Here is an 8,956-nt window from a genome sequence, read left to right as displayed (position 1 = left end):
GTCCTTAAGGGAGGAACCAACGTATTTGTGATGGACCGAGTTGAAAAACAGGAGGAGCCCAGGAATTATTAGAAAAATATAGTTTCCATTTATTTAACCCCCAAAAATTATATTTACAAGACTAATAAATGTTGAGCTCATAAAAGAGGTCAAAGAAACAAAACTGAACTCAGGCAAAGACTGCAAACTTAACAAACCAAATGACTGTGTTACGGCCGAGACCGTTTCAGACGAGTGACAGGACTCAAACGCAAGATGCCGAACAGCTCGTAAGTATATTTTAAGAATAATGTTTAATGTTTACACAAAATATTCATAAACAAAAGGTGAGCGTAGACGTTAAACTAAATAACGATCTGGTCCGGGTCAGAGAGGACAGCTATTCCGGGGATTGGACTGGAAAGCAAGTCACAAAGGGTCCAGGAAAAGGTCGGGGTCACTGTAACAGAATGCAGATGTTCAAACATAGATAAGGAGGCATATGAATATGTTATTTGGCTCAGAATCCTCCTTCGTACTGCGTACTTGCCAACGGAGGTCGGAGATGACATAGAGGGGTGAGTAGTCTGGGTGTGTAAATCCAAAAACTCCTGGCGTGGAGGCAGAGAGGCAGGTAGGTAATTTTGGTAATAGCCTGAGGGACTGCCAGAAGGTCCAGCATCCAAGTAGAAGCTCTTCGCCAGGGGTTGACAGTTAGGTGTAGCTGAAAAGGGAGGCGCACAAAAAACAAACATACAGTGAGGCAAGGTGATTCAAAAAAACACGTAGGGAATTTATGGTGGTGGCCTGCACTGACTGATGTTTAGCAGAGAATCTGGCGAAGAGAGATTGAGAACGCTGGCCTTATGAGTCCCCGGCTAATTACCCACAGATGTAAGCGATCAGCAAAAACACTGAGGCCCCTCCCAGGGATGGAGACGCCGGCTCGGAGGGAGACACACTGGCACACACCCGGACCATGACAGACTGCCCAAACATACATAATTGACCCAAAACATGAAATGACATACAAGGGTATATATAATGGCTGATCAGACCATTGTGACACATGAGGGGTAACAAACAAAACACAATCATAAACCACAAACGATGCAGTACAATCTAGTTTGTTAATAAACTAAACACTAAAGAAGAAAATCAAAAACCCCATTAAACCCTAAACTCAAATATTTAATTAAATACAAATACTTTGTTTTTAAAGTAAAGAAAACACACATTCCCCCCTTCAGCAGGAAGTGGTGGTGTAGTCCAATTATCTTCCTTTGTATTTAATGGTTTCAAACCCTGGCTACCATCTTTTGTCCAGCAACTCCCAGGGATGATGGCAGGTAAGAAATAAAAAGACAAAGGTTAGTCAGAAAGCAAAGAAATGAAGTAGTATGAATACATAAGTGAACTAAATGTGCGCGCTTACAAATAGAACAAATGTATCCAAACCAATCAATAAAGTTATCGGAAACTAAAATGTATTACTATGTTCAAATGAAGAATGAAAATACAAAAGTTACCAACTTTAGAGTGTGGCCACGGGTTTGGCCATCACAGTATTGTAGAGGAGTGAAGTGAAGTTTTCGATGTTTTCTTCGTCAACTGTCGTTTGTCCTGCACAGAGATGCTGCTGTAGATGTGTCTCTAGCTGTGTCTGGATACAATGAAAAATGCTGTAACTAAGTGCTTGTGTTGCATAGTTCTACAAAACATTCCATTTCATGCATGCTCCGCCCACATGGTAAGGAATGTCAGGTGCTGCATTGCCAAATGCTGCTCCCATTGCCTAGCAATAACAGCTGTTTACTTTTTGGGGTCTGGTTCATTATTTAATAAAGAAAACATGTCCAAGTATTGGGTGCTGAGGCTCAGCGCATATTCTAACCTTGCTGTGTGGGTGGGCAGCTAGAAATCACTGGTGGGCAACATGAGTGAGGAGAAAACTGGAGCAGCCAAGCAGGGAGCTGCAGGTTGCTGGTTTGAGTCTCTGTTCAGATGCTGGTGTCTCCTCTCTCTGAGATGTCTGCAAACAGTCCCAGATAAAACAATAAGGATAATAAACAAACACGTGACTAAAATAACAATTATGACTCTGATGTGTTTCATGTGTAGCAGGATGGCCTCTATACAGCAGTCGCTGCAAGCATCCACAGCAGGCGTGCTGGGGTCCTCCTAAGGAAAGTTTGAAACTTCATTTCTTTCATGCTGTTGAGTAAGAGTAATTTTAAAACTTAGTAGCAGCCGCCATTGTTGGAAACTGGAGTTTGGCTGGGCCGCGCTATGAATTCTGGGATATGGTAGGCCACGAGGGACACACCCGACCCATCCTTCAAATTCGGGGAAAAGGAGGACGCATTTGTCCGCTGCATTCGGAGGAGTCTACGAATTTGGACAGCCTTCGGCGCGTCGCTGTGACGCAATCGGTCTACAAATGCGGCCTCAGGAGGATGCAGCCCATGAATTTGGACACGACCAAAGTTAAACTTACCTTGGCTGTATCCCAATTCAGCATCTGCAGCCTTAAAGGCCGCATTTTAAGGCCAATTACGTCACAGCGACACGACGAAGGCTGTCCCAATTCAAAGGCTGCTCGAAATGCGGTCCTGAAATGCGTCCTTCATTTCATTGAATTTTAAGGATGTGGCGGTGTAGACTTCGTGGCCCAACATATCCCAGCATGCATAGCGCGGCGGTGGGTGTGGATAATTTTGCCAGAAAAAAAAACGGCCGAAGAGGGGTGGCCGAAGAGTAAACTTTTAAAAGTAAGTACTGAATATTGTGTTACTTATTTATGTGCGAATGTTTAATAACGAAGAACATTAAAACATTACTGTTGGCCAAATGTAGGCAAAGTTATGTGACATTAGCAATGTTTGTACTAACTTGGTTTTAAAGCCTTTACTTTAAAATATACGCCGTTCAATAGTTGACCTTAATCTTACAGAGAATGTGATGATTTTAAATTAAGCACTGAGACAAATTTAGTAATGCCAACATATTAAAAGAACAATATTTGTCTCTCATATATATAACACAGTTATATATACTGTGTCAAAGAAACCTGTCTTTGAGTGAAGATTTAAGGTGACAGGAAATATAAATAATATAAATAAATGCAGCTTGAATCTTTACTGAAGCTCAGTATTTGAAACAGAGATCATTCACTGCTGTAATAACTAATAATGATTGAAATTATAACTTTAATATTGGCCATATTATATTTACATTACCAAAGTGAGATGACTTTAGTCTCATGAACAACATTAGCTAATTGTTATTTACTAGGTAATCTTAAATGACTGTTCAGTACAGAAGTGAAGCCCAATAATCATGATTTCACAGTCAGCCTCAGATACTTATCAAATCAAAGCTCATGTACAAACAAACAAACAAATGAACAAAAGATTTTCTCCTTCATTTCTGTCAAACAAAGCTGTATGAAACGTTTCCAGCTGTTAGTGTCATGGTTGCTAGGCATCCGGGGCAGCGCGACGGAGGCTAGACCGTCCCATTTCACAAGCCTCTCACTTCCGGCCTATAAGTACGCAGCCCTTGTGGACCGTTAAGGCTGTGCACTTTAAGGCTGCAGACCCTGAATTGGGATACAGCCCTTGTGTCGTTAGGAGCCTGAACCGCAATGACATTACGCTCTCCCACTGTCACACGTTGATGACGTATTTGGAAATCAATTCGGGTGGGACCAGTGTTGCCAACTCCTCAGTAAGGAAAATCGCTATTGGTTGTCCTAAAAGTCGCTAGAAGTCGCTAAATGATGTCATCGCCTAATTTGCATAATTGGTCATGCTAATGTAATTGTAACCTACACTGTTGGAGAGAGAAATAACATCGTGGAAGAGACATAAAGTCAGTAAAAAATGTCTTAAATTCATTTAGAATTTATTTAGAACTACAAATTAAATTTCTTTTAGCAATTATTGTTTTTTTTTTTTTATGTCACAATTCCAACCCTGCTCCTTTATCCGGGCTTGGCCCGGCAAAAGTGACCTGAAACAGGCACTCTGGTGGAGTTATTGTGTGTGTGTGTGTGTGTAGTTTTAAACTTTGTGGTCCACAAAACAACATAACAGTAAAAGAAGAACTGACTGCATTACAGTCAGTGCGGAAGCCCTGCCCTGATAGCCGCTGGAGGAGGACTATCCTCCATCTGTGAGCGCTTTGGCACGGGCAAGGTGCCCACCGCAGCACCCGCTGCTTATTGAGAGTAAGAGCGATACGCGCTTTCACATCAAAAGTCGTCATAAATAAGTCTCTAATAACGCCAGAAAAAGTCACCAGATTTGTCGCTAGTCGCGTTTCAGAAAAAAAGTCCCTAAGGTCGTCTGAAAACTCGCTAAATATAGCGACAAAGTCGCTGCAGGAGGAAGATTTTCTCTCTGATACCTTGTGTTCTGATACCTGACAACTTTTTTCTTGAGAACTGAGACCTGACAAGTTTTTGTCTGATACCTGGCAACTTTTTTCTTGAGAACTGAGACCTGACAAGTTTTTGTCTGATACCTGGCAACTTTTTTCTTGAGAACTGAGACCTGACAATTTTTTGTCTGATACCTGACAACTTTTTTCTTGAGAACTGAGACCTGACATTTTTTGTCCGATAGCTGACAACCTTTTTCCTGACAACTGAGACCTGACAATTTTTGTCTGATACCTGACAACTTTTTTCTTGAGACCTGACGATGTCCTAAAATGTATACCGTACAATGGGCACAGTTAATTTATGCTGGCCAGCCGATAAACAATGAGTATAAAAACAGCAGCTGTTTTGAGACATTTCATACTGGTTCCTCCCTCGGGGCACGGTTTTATTTGTTCTGTCTGAAGTGTGTGTGCCTTAAAATAGTGTGATCTATGGACCCTACGGTGCAATTCCTGCTGGAGTCGATAGCGTGTTTGTGTTTTGTTTGCTTTTCATGTGATATACAGTGTCTTGCAGTCTTGCAGGTAAAGATCTCTCAGGGCATTAGCAGATCATTCATCATCAGATGAATGGGGGAGGGGGGGGACTCAGATAACAACTGACTCAAATAGGGAGGAAACGGTCCAGTAAGGTAGATAACCTGTTGTCTGAAGATATGCTAACATGCCAGGCAGTTTAAGCTGCCAAAGAAAAAGCATGGAATGATTGCTGCCTCTGCTGCAAAGAAAGTAATTGTATTTGTCCTCACCCAGAGGAAATGAGAGTAAAAATGAGTTCACTCTAAACCTACAAAAATTGCTATTATCTGTCACCATTTAAACGCAATTGTGACAGCGGAAACTTGGTTTCTCTCTTCTCTCACATCTCCCTGAGGCTTTTTGTTATGAGGAATTGTTTCACTGTGATGGTTCAATTTTGCCACATTGAACCTGATCTCGCAAATCGAACATTGTTTGGAACTTTAGTTCTCATCAAACATCTTCTGGTGAAAAGTGAAGCCACCGCCGCTGGCAGGAAGTGCTACAGATTGATTAGCCCCGACCCTTTTGAAGTGCCTCAGGTATGGATGCAGCAGGCAGACACCTTGTTATAATTGTGATGAAGCAGCTGTCCTTGGCAGAGCTGATTTGGGTTACCTCTCTGCTTTGTAACCCTGACAGGCCAAATGAAGAAGCATTCAACTTCTATCCTCGGGTGGCAACCTGGGTTGGGATCTTAAGCAGGTAAACACTAATTAATCACGCCAGATATCGGACAGCTACCCCCTTTAACTGTTTGGGAAGGAGATGGAAGCTTATTTACCTCCACGTCATTAAGTCCAGCAGTCACTTGTGCATCTCAGCCTTGTCTCTCTTGCTCAGTGTCACGCTGTTCAACAAAGATGCAGATCCCTCGCTTACCATCCTCGCATTTCTGCGTCCTGTCTTTTCCACTCTGTGTTATTTTTTTATTTTTTTGAAACATGCATTAGCGACTCTCCCTCTCACCCTGACTCATCCCCGTTCCCTCGCAAGACTGAGCACTATAAAGTGTGGCAGTGGATCAAGAATTAATGCATTTGCCTTCAGTGAAAGTTGTTCAGAAAAGTATGCTCATTAGGCCTTCCTTTTTACCCTGCACAGAGGCCAGGGGAAGCAGACAGGGCGTTGGGAGGAGATTGGCGGGGTCATTATCTACCCTGTTGCTGCACTCTGGACTTCAAAGTGAAGCTTGGTACAGCTGTCACTGGTGCTCTGCACAGCTCGGACATGGTCTTGACAGCAAGGGCAGGCGCTCCTGGCTACAGCGCGGAGGCCAGAGCTGATGCTGGAGGGTTCATTAAAGCAGGAAGCTTCAATCTCTCAGCACTTCTCTGTTTGTATTCCAGTACAACTGTTTCTTTGTCTTTCACATCCTGTGTTTTTTCTTTCTTTCTTTTTTTTCTCTTTTGTTTCCATGACCTACAGTAACATCACACATTGCTAGAGCTACTAGAAATAGCCAGGTATTAAAATGTAACCTGGAACATCTTGTTCTCTTTGTCTGTCTTCACCTCCTGTATTCCAGTCAAATCCACTGTAGCTTTCATCTGTCAAAGGTTCCTTCTCTTTTTCTTCACCGGGCCCCGTTTTCCCTGCCTCCCCATGCAATATCGCCCTTTACTGGATATATCTTCGCCTCACTGCTCATTTTTTTTGTCCTCGTCCCGCATGCTCCTCAGCTCTTCAATGTCTTTCCCTTAATGACGATAAAACAAGGTAAAGTGCAGGTCCCGACACTGTGTGGAACGAGGATTAATCTACAATAAATGACGGGCCGCTTTGTTAACTACATGTGACAGCACAGAGAAGCATGATTGAGCATACGTTTAGTGAAATTGTGGGTATATGTGTGTGCGCGCCCAGGCTGTTGTCTCCAATGCCTGCTCACACTGCTGTTTAAAGACCTTGTAAACTGGTATATTTACTTCCATAATGTAATATTTTCTGGGGAAACATGTTGTTGATGTATTGCTGTGGAGAGCCTTCTGAACTACGATGCCTGAGGATATCAATTAAACTTCTGATAACCTGCATATCTTTTTTGTTTTTAAACACCAGTAAAAGCAGCTATACAATTTTCCCAGTGGGTCTTTCTAGTGCACAGATTGAGTGATATTTCCATGTTGTTTTGTTTGTTTGTTTTCTCTGAGGTTTAATTCATTTTTCATGATAACCCTGTTCATCTCTTTTTAAAGAAATAAACTAAAATAAAAAGTACAGATTATTTTCTTCTTTAACTGATTAATCAAGACTTGGGAGAACAATTTCATGAAAATAAAACTGACATTTTCTTGTTGCCTTGGGTTTGGGTTAGGGTTTGATCGTCATCAACGACGAAGGTTAATGCGATCATACAAGGTACACTAACAAGATGAAAAGGGAAGGCATGGGAAATCCAGATATTTGACATAAACACAGTGTAAACAGTGCTGCTGTAAATACTGAGTATGATGTTCAGCCTTATGTGCAGCCCTGTGCTCCAACACGGGTTGTATAACATTGAAAACTGCCAAGATTATCTTGTACTGAATAATTGTTTTGTAAAGTAGCAAAGCACATATTTAGAGTCTTAAGTAAAAGTCTTCATCCTACATAAGTCATAGGACAAAAGTCATAGCATCGAGGTACCTAAAGTAAAAGTGGCTACTCTGATGAATCATACACATTTTGTTATGTTGATAGTTGTGTTGATTCATTACTGTGTATAGTTCTTTAACTATTATAACACAGCGTTATACATTAGTAGGTTATTATTCTGGAAATCCACAACTAATGGTTTAAAATGAACAGTACAGTAGGGAAAAGTAGACATGTAGAGCAGCATGACATCACAGTCCTTGAAGGGTACTTCAATACTCGAGTAAACACAAAGCTACATTCTACCACTACTCCTATTTATATGGATTTAAACAGAGCACGATTTGCGCTGTTATGTAGATTTAATGTTTTTTTTACCCGGTTTGCAAGAACTTTCGAAGATGCTAATTTAGCAAGCTGTGCATAAAGACTATGGTAATGGGTACAAAAAGCATGAAATCTGGTAGTGATGGTGTACAGTAGGGTGCTTTTCCACTTGCTTTTCTCAAAGGCCTGATGTGGTGAAAGTTAAGGGCAAAAATGAAGGAGGAGATGCATAATAAGGAGAAGAACAAAGTGTGTCAAAACATTACGATGCCTCAGGTGTGTGTATCATGCATCATGATTGCACTGCCCACAGCAGTGGCACTGAGACAGCATTTGGAAGGAGAACAGTGGGATGAAACAGGGCAAAGAAAACGAAAATGTGATTGTTTTTGCAACCAATAAATGCAAATTAAGTTCAGATTTTATACAAAAAGAACTATGATAAGACTCTTGCTTGACAAATCTATGACATCACCATCCAATATAATGTTTTTGCCACAGCTGAGCTAATTTATCAGCATTGGTAATTACCAAAATCATTTCTGTGTTTCTGCATTTGTTAATCCATTAGTATGCACAAAACCTTTGATCAAATTGATATCTTTAATGCTTTAAATGCGTTAATACATTACAGTTATTTACTTGCATACTACCAGCCTTCTCATTTAACCCTTTAAAGCCGTAATGTTTGCGTAACTATTTTTAAATCCCGGTAGCGCTGCAACCACATGAGCTAGAGCAATATTTCTTTTTTGCATATGAAACCGGAGGAGTTTTACTTACATGTTATGCCATCAGCTTGTCCAAGGTCACGGTTTCCTTCCACATATAGCTTTGCAAAAATTGCATAAAAAGCACTTGCAGCAACAAAAACATAATATTCCAGAAACACACTTTGCCAATCCGATCAGCTGTTCGTAACACTTCCTACGTTGGAATAGACGTCAGCACGAACTATCGCATGTCCGCCATTACCTGCCTGAAACCGGAAGTAGCGTCATTTTCATGGAAATGTAGTTTTTTTTTTTACCTTCAGGGCCTATACAAGCATATACTGGTGTTTTTAAAGGTTATGTTTGACTTTATGACTTTCTGTGTCGTTTCT

At 41.1% G+C, this 8,956-nt stretch overlaps 2 long non-coding RNA genes across 2 annotated transcripts; one reads left to right on the top strand and one right to left on the bottom strand.

The window, feature by feature from the left end:
* Positions 1-234: 234 nt before the first annotated feature.
* LOC113009751 (uncharacterized) lies at positions 235-901 on the bottom strand. The gene is made up of 3 exons (XR_003270243.1): positions 797-901; positions 526-703; positions 235-439 (listed from the first exon to the last, which is right to left on the bottom strand). It is a non-coding gene; the product is annotated as an uncharacterized LOC113009751 (long non-coding RNA).
* Positions 902-5,398: 4,497 nt separating this feature from the next.
* LOC113009605 (uncharacterized) lies at positions 5,399-6,089 on the top strand. The gene is made up of 3 exons (XR_003270212.1): positions 5,399-5,486; positions 5,587-5,649; positions 6,049-6,089. It is a non-coding gene; the product is annotated as an uncharacterized LOC113009605 (long non-coding RNA).
* Positions 6,090-8,956: the final 2,867 nt, after the last annotated feature.

The sequence above is a fragment of the Astatotilapia calliptera genome, chromosome 17, assembly GCF_900246225.1.
Source record: "Astatotilapia calliptera chromosome 17, fAstCal1.2, whole genome shotgun sequence".
Classification (NCBI taxonomy): Eukaryota; Metazoa; Chordata; class Actinopteri; order Cichliformes; family Cichlidae; genus Astatotilapia; species Astatotilapia calliptera.
The sequence above is the reverse complement of the archived record's forward strand: the minus strand, read 5'-3'. Positions and strand labels throughout refer to the sequence as shown.